This window comes from Alosa pseudoharengus, unplaced genomic scaffold, assembly GCF_046254945.1.
Source record: "Alosa pseudoharengus isolate Yale_2024_CS ecotype anadromous, Long Island Sound unplaced genomic scaffold, YU_APseudo_1.1 YU_APseudo_1.1_scf_3, whole genome shotgun sequence".
NCBI lineage: Eukaryota > Metazoa > Chordata > Actinopteri > Clupeiformes > Clupeidae > Alosa > Alosa pseudoharengus.
The window spans coordinates 2,037,772-2,047,593 of record NW_027468718.1 but is presented as its reverse complement, the minus strand read 5'-3'; positions in this window follow the sequence as shown (position 1 = coordinate 2,047,593).

Here is a 9,822-nt window from a genome sequence, read left to right as displayed (position 1 = left end):
TTATTGTGTGTGTGTGATTGTGTGAGAGAGAGAGAATTGTTCTTCAATAATATAATATAATATCAAACACAGCATTACCCTAAAACATATAGCTCATCACTATAGTTCATTTGAACGATATCTTAAACATAATGGCAAAAGTCTAACTGATAAGTTTATCAGCACAGTTAATCAGCATTGTTTGAATGATAACTTTAAAGGGCCGTTCTGTAACTCCAGTTTTCTTTGCTGATTTTCTTATTTTTGTTGTTGCATTTTTCTCTACGGAGCTCCCCCTACAGCTTTGGGGTGCATATTTCACAACCGTATTTTCATTGGCTCTGCCATGATGAACATGTAAAAATGAGGCCATCTAATAGCTAGCCAGCATGGCTAACCGGTGCTTGAGCTAGCCGGCGTGGCTAACTGGTGCTTGAAGGGGACGTGTGTATGTCCAGAGAATTTTAAGCATTTTGTGTTCCTCGTCCGTTCTCGCTTCTCAAGGGTCTTCCTGATTCAGACACTTAGGCTAGTGACAATGGCCCCAATTTTTTTAGATACCCCTACCGGAGGTAGAACTAAACCCAACAATGTTTTTCCTCATCTCTAAGGTCTCCCATATATGAAATGGATTCTTGGCTAAAAATATTTTACTGCTAAGATTGTTAAATTAACAGATATTGTTATACACCCCAAAACCAAAAAAGGACTAAAATATAGCCTGTCCGTATTGGAGTTAAGGCATATAAATTAGTGCAGATCAATCACACAAGCTCTGAGACCTTTGAAACTTGGCATGTTTATAGTCAGGAAGTTGCTTTACCTACTAGAAAAGACTGGATGAGAATATCTTGATGTATGGAATGAGTAGAGACATGTAAACATACACCTAAAATAAGCGGACATGCAACAAATTAATATCTATGCAGAGTGTTTTCATTTACTTTGTGGCTGCTTTGCCAGGGATTATCATAGAAACACATATGATGGCTTGTTGGAAAGGTGGGGTTGTACTGAATCCAACAATACCAAATATGTAAATATAGTATGACGAATTAGGGTGTTCTGTCACTCAATGTATGAGGTGTCCAAAATGAAAGAAAACGGAACACTGGCAAAATACAGTCTCAAGTCCAAATCACATTATCAGTGGTAAGAAGAATGTTGACAAATTCATTGTTACTGCAAGGTAAGTTACATAAGGTAAGTGCTGCTCTATATTTACATTTAATAATGATACATGTCATATGTCCTAGTATTAAACAATTCATATGAAACACAGATCCAATTGATCAGGCTAACATTGGGATGGAACACCTTTATTAAAATATTTATATTCACTTGAATTTTGTTTTGGTCATGTCATTACTGAATAATGGAAAATAATATTGTTAGCTTTTGTCTGTCCAGACCAGCAGTGAACAGTAGAGCCTACACTGCTTAAGAAAAAAGATCCCTATGTCCAAAACCCCACAGTAGAAGGCCTCCAACGCATACTTACCCTTGCTCAGCAGAGAGTGAGATGGTGATGTCCATAAAACTCTGGCTCCATATACAGATGATATTTCCTCCAAAATCAAAGTTTCATATAGATAGATAGATAGATGATAGATAGATAGATACTTTATTGATCCTCCAGGGGAAATTTAAGGGTCTCAGCAGCATAAAGACATAACACACAACATGCATTTACAACAGAAATGGTAAACATTAGTATAAGTATAAACATATAACTAAACTCCACTGTACAATAAAGTCAGTAGAAGATAAGATAAGAATCTAACAAACTAAATACCAAATACACTATATAAGTTAAATTAAGAAAGTCCAATGTGCTTTAAGGTGATCAAGCATAAGACGCTTGTAGTGACAGGGCCAGGACTGGTGAGGTGCTAAAGGGAGTGAGTGTCGTGATTAAGGTGCAAACAGTAGTCCAACCATAGTCCTTAGTTGTGTGTGCCTGGCAAGGTGCTCAAGAGAGTGGGTGTCATGGTGAAGGTGCAAAAAGTAGTCCAACATTAGTCAACAGTGCAACAGTAGGGTCTAGAGACCAGCATAAATAATAAAGTCAAATAGGAGAGTAAAGTGTAATGTAAACAAGGTAAAATAAAAACTATTTCAGTGCAAGAACGGGTTGAGGTAACAGTGTAGCAGTAAAACAGTAGTGAAAACATTAGGCTGTGTACAATAGTAAAACAGTAGTAAGCAGTAGTGGGCAGTTAGTACTCAAAAAACATGGACGTGGAGAGGGTGGAGAGGCAGACAGACTAAGCAGAGAAGTCTATCTCTCCTCTCCCCTTTAGTGAGGCATTGAACAGTTCAATGGCCCTAGGAACAAATGACTTCCTCAGCCTTTCAGTTGTGCATGGCAGTGAGCGAAGTCTCCAGCTGATCAAGCTCTTTTGGTTTTTGATAGTGCTGTAGAGCGGATGACATTCATTGTCCAAGATGTTGATCAGTTTGTTTAGGGTCCTTTTGTCAGCTATTGAAGTGATGCACTCCAGTTCAGCTCCCACCACAGAGCCAGCCTTCCTTACCAGCCTGTCAAGTCGCCCAGCATCCCTCTTCTTTGTGCTTCCTCCCCAGCATACCACTGCATAGAAGAGGGCGCTGGCCACAACAGACTGATAGAACATCCTGAGGAGCTTGCTGCACACATTGAAGGACCGCAGCCTCCTCAGGAAGTACAGCCTGCTCTGTCCTTTCTTGTAGAGTGCATCAGTGTTGGCTGACCAGTCCAGTTTATTGTCCAGGTGGAGACCCAGATACTTGTAGGTGCTTACCACCTCCACATTGACCCCATCAATGGAGACTGGTAGCAGAGCGGGCTTAGATCGTCCCTGATACACCCCACAATTGCAGTATCGTCAGAAAACTTCTGCATGTGGCATGACTCGGTGTTGTAGCAGAAGTCAGATGTGTACAGGGTGAACAGGACTGGAGAGAGCACAGTTCCCTGTGGCGCTCCGATGCTGCTGATCACAGTGTCAGAGAGGCAGTTCTTCAGTCTGACAATATCATGTAGAGTGAACTACTAGCCTCGCGGGCCATCCTATATCATTGAAATGTATAGTCTGGAATCGAGCCATTCACCTCGCTTAATCCAAGGGGCGGGCAGAGAATTGTCTTTCAAACTGCCTAGGCATGCAATAGGCCAGCGCTACGACCATCCGTATCCGGGTCTGCAAAACGGCAAATACATCCTTCTTCGAAAGGAATGACTTAAGTGCATTGTGTTGCTCAACTTTCAAAGAAAAGCACAAGTCCAACTCCTCCAAAGTTGACGCCAACGCCGATTCAAATAACCGCTCTTCGTTCGCCATAGCCACCTTCCTTGTTGTTCACCGTCGCAGGACTGTCGTTATCCTGTTAAGCCCGCCTTAAGACTCTCTAACAAAATAGAGCGCTGTGATTGGATGACGTCCACGGCGTCAGCCAATAGAAATCCCTATGGTTTGATACTAGACGTACAGGCTGAGCAAATTAATTTGCAAGTTGCAAATGTTGAGAGTGAGAGCACATCTGCACCAAGAAGGCTGAGTAGGGTTGATACAACATCATTTCAAATACGGAGAGATTGTTTAATTTGTGGGCCAGCTCTAGATCAGAACCTCTGACAGCCATTTCGACTGGTACAGAGGCAATGTAAATTATAGGCCAAGTATACTTGCGTATTACTGTAAGTATACTGCATTTATCCCATCCGTGAATTAGTGAACACACAGAGCACACAGTGAACACAATAAGGTAAAGCACACACTAACCCAAAGCAGTGAGCTGCTTTACTACAGCGGCGCTCGGGGAGCAGTGAGGGGTTAGGTGCTCAAGGGGAGCAGTGAGGGGTTAGGTGCCTTGCTCAAGGGGAGCAGTGAGGGGTTAGGTGCCTTGCTCAAGGGGAGCAGTGAGGGGTTAGGTGCTCAAGGGGAGCAGTGAGGGGTTAGGTGCCTTGCTCAAGGGGAGCAGTGAGGGGTTAGGTGCTCAAGGGGAGCAGTGAGGGGTTAGGTGCTCAAGGGGAGCAGTGAGGGGTTAGGTGCCTTGCTCAAGGGGAGCAGTGAGGGGTTAGGTGCTCAAGGGGAGCAGTGAGGGGTTAGGTGCCTTGCTCAAGGGGAGCAGTGAGGGGTTAGGTGCCTTGCTCAAGGGGAGCAGTGAGGGGTTAGGTGCCTTGCTCAAGGGGAGCAGTGAGGGGTTAGGTGCTCAAGGGGAGCAGTGAGGGGTTAGGTGCCTTGCTCAAGGGGAGCAGTGAGGGGTTAGGTGCCTTGCTCAAGGGGAGCAGTGAGGGGTTAGGTGCCTTGCTCAAGGGCACCGTGGATGTGGGCATGGGAGAGCAGTGCTCAATCACTTCCCCCGTTCAACCACTTTTTTCCTTTTTTTCCTTCTGGGTCGGGGATCGAACCGGTAACTCTTCGGTTACATGCCCGAAACCCTAACCAGTAGGCCATGGCTGTCCCCAGTACCAGAGACGAGGTCCTTCGGGCAGCTTCTGAAAGGCTTGATGAAGATGTACATCTTCAAATTCTTTCATGCCCAGATCTCTTTGCATATGATGCCAAATACCATAAAATGTGCCTTGCACACTACATATCTTAACAGCAGCCATAGAAAATAATCAAAAAAGCAGACCAATGTCTATAACAAAGCCTTTATTAAGCTCACTGAAGACATTGATAAAACAGTATTGTCCAAAGATATGAAAGTGAGGACTCAATTCTTCAACTGATAGCTATGACAACATACTAAACACCATTTCTGAACAAGGTGTGTCCATAGTTCAACACAAGAAATATAGATCCTGGAAACTAAAGGAAAAGCTGATACAGCACAAAGACAGGCTTGCATTTGTTCCACGTCCAAGACAGTCAGATATGATCTGCTCAGATAGTATGACCATATTGTGCACTGAGGGAAGCTGCTAAACTCAGACATAAAATCCAAATATTACACAGGGCTGCAGACATATTGAGGAAGAGCAATATGAGTACAAGAGTAATATGTCAGCAGTGACTGTCTATTATGTTTCCAATGCAGCAAATATGTACCCAACATCCTGTATGACTTTGTGAACTGGTGTGTTGATTAACATGGCCACAGAGATTACCAAACATGTGATGATGACCTAACCTGACTCTCGCCAGATGAATTTCGTTCCGTCTAACTCCGCCTAGCTCCACTCACATCTGGGATCGATTCCGTTGAGAGTGATTTCAGCACGAGATTGTATGGTAGAGCCAATCAGTACGCAGGGTGGGAGTTTCATAGATGTGCCCTAGCGTAGAAGCGACTGTGAGACTGTTCTCAGCGTCACGGGTTGGCTTTGATGTGAGTGGTTGCACGTCAAGTAGCACGTCAATAGATGACGGACAAGTGGCTTATCCAATCTTATGCAAGGATTTTTTAATAAGGCCCAGCCTTATGAAGCACCACTCCAATGGATCGATCCCAGATGGATGAGTGGAGCTAGGCGGAACGAAATTCATCTAGCGAGAGTCAGGTTAATGATGACCCAGCTTCAAAGGAGAATCTGTGTTATCGCAATTTGTCATGATCTCATTGAACAGAGCTGTCACATCTATACGCCAATCACACTGGGACTTCCTATTTTGATACATCATGAGTTTGGTAGTAAGACAGTCATCAATGAGCTCAGTGCAATGGGGTACTGTGTTTCCTATACAGAAGTCAGGCACTTGTCACATCTGTTGCAGCAGACCAGATATCAAGGACAGAGAGTGCTGTCTACATCCCAACTGGCCTCACTGGAGTTGCTGAACATGGAATTTTTGATGCAGCCATCAGCAACTTTGACCAAAATGAAGACACCCTGAATGTGAAGAATGGACAAAATAATGGACAAAATGTACCTGTAAAGTTTATCTCCATTCATATCAAACATGTTTAAGGTGGTGAGGGACCTCTGTGGAACCAGTGCTATAGGCATTTATCTGCTGTGGAGACTTGCCCTTTTCGGAACACAACGATGCCATAAAATGAGTTGTATGCTTCCCATCCAGGGTGTCTTCATTTTGGTAAAAGTTGTTGATGGCTGCATCAACAATTCCATGTTCAGCGTCTCAAGTGAGAACAGTTGGAATGTAGACACCACTGTCCTTGATCTATATTTCTTGTGTTGACACACCTTCTTGCTCAGCAATGGTCTTTAGTATGTTCTCATAGCTATCAGTGAACGAGTTGAGAGTCCTCACTTTCATACCTTTGGACAATACTGTTTTATCAATGTCTTCAGTGAGCTTAATAAAGGCTTTGTTTTTGTCTTTGGTTTTGACTCTGAAGAAGACGCATGGGCATCGAAACGTTAGTCAGTTTGCACTAATAAAAATCACTTTAAGCATTGAGTGCTCCGGTCCTGCTCCTCTTGTTAGACCTTGGATCTCCCTTTTTATCTTCATCAAGCCTTTCAGAAGCTGCCCGAAGGACCTTGTCTCTGGTACTTGCGCCTGTTCCAGTTGAAATTGCTGTCAGAGGTTCTGGTTTAGAGCTGGCCTTCCCACAAATGAAACAATCTCTCCGTATTTGAAATGATGTATCAACCCTACTCAGCCTTCTTGGTGCAGATGTGGTCTCACTCTCAACATTTGCAACTTGCTGCTGCTCATTGATTTTTGTCTTACTGCAGTAGTTCGCTCTACATGATACATGATATGAAACTTTCTCATCTGTATATGGAGCCAGAGTTTTATGGACATCACCATCTCTCTCTCTGCTGAGCAAGGGTAAGTATGCGTTGGAGGCCTTCTACTGTGGGGTTTTGGACATAGGGATCTTTTTTCTTGCCCTTTTCAAAATGTTTTCCACAAATGATACAAAGCTTTGGATCCAATTTCATTGAAATGCAAATCAAGTTGAATTACACATGCAACATTAGTCAGAGGGCTAAGTACTTTCTTAGCTAGGGAAAGTAGTTTCTACAACTAACTGTTTAGCTACTTAGGGGTGAAGTAAGCAGTGTAGGCTCTACTGTCCACTGCTGGTCTGGACAGACAAAAGCTAACAATATTATTTTCCATTATTCAGTAATGACTTGACCAAATCAAAATTCAAGTGAATGGAAATATTTTAATAAAGGTGTTCCATCCCAATGTTAACCTGATTCAATTGGATCTGTGTTTCATATGAAATGTATCATTATTAAATGTAGATATAGATCAGCACTTACCTTGCAGTAACAATGAATTTGTCAACATTCTTCTCACCACTGATAATGTGATTTGGACTTGAGACTGTATTTTGCCAGTGTTCTGTTTTCTTTCATTTTGGACACCTCATACATTAAGGACAGAACACCCTAATTTGTCATACTATATTTACATATTTGGTATTGTTGGATTCAGTACAACCCCACCTTTCCAACAAGCCATCATATGTGTTTCTATGATAATCCCTGGCAAAGCAGCCACAAAGTAAATGAAAACATTCTGCATATATATTAATTTGTTGCATGTCCGCTTATTTTAGGTGTATGTTTACATGTCTCTACTCATTCCATACATCAAGATATTCACATCCAGTCTTTTCTAGTAGGTAAAGCAACTTCCTGACTATAAACATGCCAAGTTTCAAAGGTCTCAGAGCTTGTGTGATTGATCTGCACTAATTTATATGCCTTAACTCCAATACGGACAGGCTATATTTTAGTCCTTTTTTGGTTTTGGGGTGTATAACAATATCTGTTAATTTAACAATCTTAGCAGTAAAATATTTTTAGCCAAGAATCCATTTTATATATGGGAGACCTTAGAGATGAGGAAAAACATTGTTGGGTTTAGTTCTACCTCCGGTAGGGGTATCTCAAAAACTAAAGCCCTTTCTGACCATTTGTCACTAGCCTAACTGCCGGGGCGCTAGTGCAGATTTTGCAAGGCTGGTTTTCCGCTAGGAGACGGTGGGGGGCGCTGGGAAAGCCACCATTCTCGTCACAACAGGTCATTTTACCATCACAATGATTTCTAAACTGTGTTATTAAGTTGAAAATGTTGCATAGTTCTCCTTTAACAGTAGAACATATAGTTTATAACTGTGCTTAATCAGAAAGATAACACTCCCACAGCGCACTATAACCATGACATTAGTGAGACAGTTGGACCATCTTTGGTCCCCTTATAGAGAAGAGACGCTGCTGAGCCTTCTTGATCAGGGTAGAGGTGTTGAGGGTCCAAGAGAGGTCCTCAGAGATGTGGACACCCAGAAACTTGAAGCTGGTGACATGCTCCTCAGTCTCATGGATGAGGATGGGGTGTGTGACCTTATGATATGATTATATTATATTACATTTACAGTTTTGGCTTATTGTGTTTAAAATCCATAGATGAATAGAAATAACATTCCCATATCAAATAGCACATTTTTTTACTTTCACATTTTTCTGCTGTATTTCTGCTGCTGCATAAATTTGAGTGAGAGCAGGGCAGCTGCAGTTCTCCGTTCTCACCACTAAGTGGCGACATATCCCCTGCTACTGTACCTCCTGAGGAGGCCTGTTTACTGAGCTCTCTCTGCAGCGGCCAAACCGTCACTACTGATGTGAACACCTCGGAAATCAATCCAAACCGCCACTACTGATGTGAACACCTCGGAAATCAATGCATGATGATGAAAAGTTGACAACTACAAAAAACTACCTACAGTATGTGCAAAGTTTTTTGAACCTCAGGTGGGTCTAAAAAAATAGAATATTGTGAAATCTTTATTTTGTCCCCCCAGTGTATTATTGCATTACTTTATTATTTCCCCAGTCCCCCCCTCACAATGCACATTGGGCCAGATGCCAGTCAGTCCCTCACACAGCATATTGTGCCAGATGCCACACTCATGTCTGCAGACACCAGAGACGCCCTGCGAACTTGTCTGTTCCTCTGCAGTTTTGATGACAATAAATAGAAGGCTGACATTAATGATGTGCTTACCTGCATCTCCTTGCCTTAATAAGCGTAATAAGATGATCAGTGGGGTTTTGGTTTTACTACCAATTAAAAAATATATATTTTTTTTAGCAATTTTCACTTCTTCTCTGAAAACCTAAGCACTGCATCTCCCATCACAATTCTTTTGAAATGTTGTTCCGAAATCAGGCATTTCAGGCCACAACAATCTTAAAAAAGGCCACGAGAGGTCCTGGAGGAACTGATAAGATCAGCAGTTTTTGCATATTATCCTGTAGGTACCTTCTGATGATGTACTACGCTATATTAACACACTATATGGATATAAAATACTCTATATTAAAACACTATATGCAGTGTTCCCCATACATTGACTTTTTTGTGGCGGCCCAGCACAGCATCAACATTGACCACCACACAATGATTTTCCATGTTGTACTGTTTAAATTGGATGGAATTGGTTCATTGTAGAGATATGTGCACCTATACGAAGCCTCCCCTTGTCTCTCAACAAACCTACATGCATGTTTAAAACATTAACAATCCTGCATAAAAGTCCACTGGCTAAATCGTGCTTAAACCTGCATCATAACCACGCTCCGCTAATTTGTTTAAAACAGATAATTCTGCAAACCTACCACCACAAATAGAATTCGATTCTGTGGGAAACACTGATATGGATATAAAATACTCTATATTATATGGATACTCTATATTAACACACTATATGGATATCAAATACTCTATATTAACACACTATATGGATATCAAATACTCTATATTAACACACTATATAGATATTAAATAACCTATATTAACACACTATATGTGGATATAAAATACTCTATATTAACACACTATATGGATTTTAAATACACTATATTAACACACTATATTAACACACTATATGGATATTAAATACTCTATATTAACACACTATATGGATATA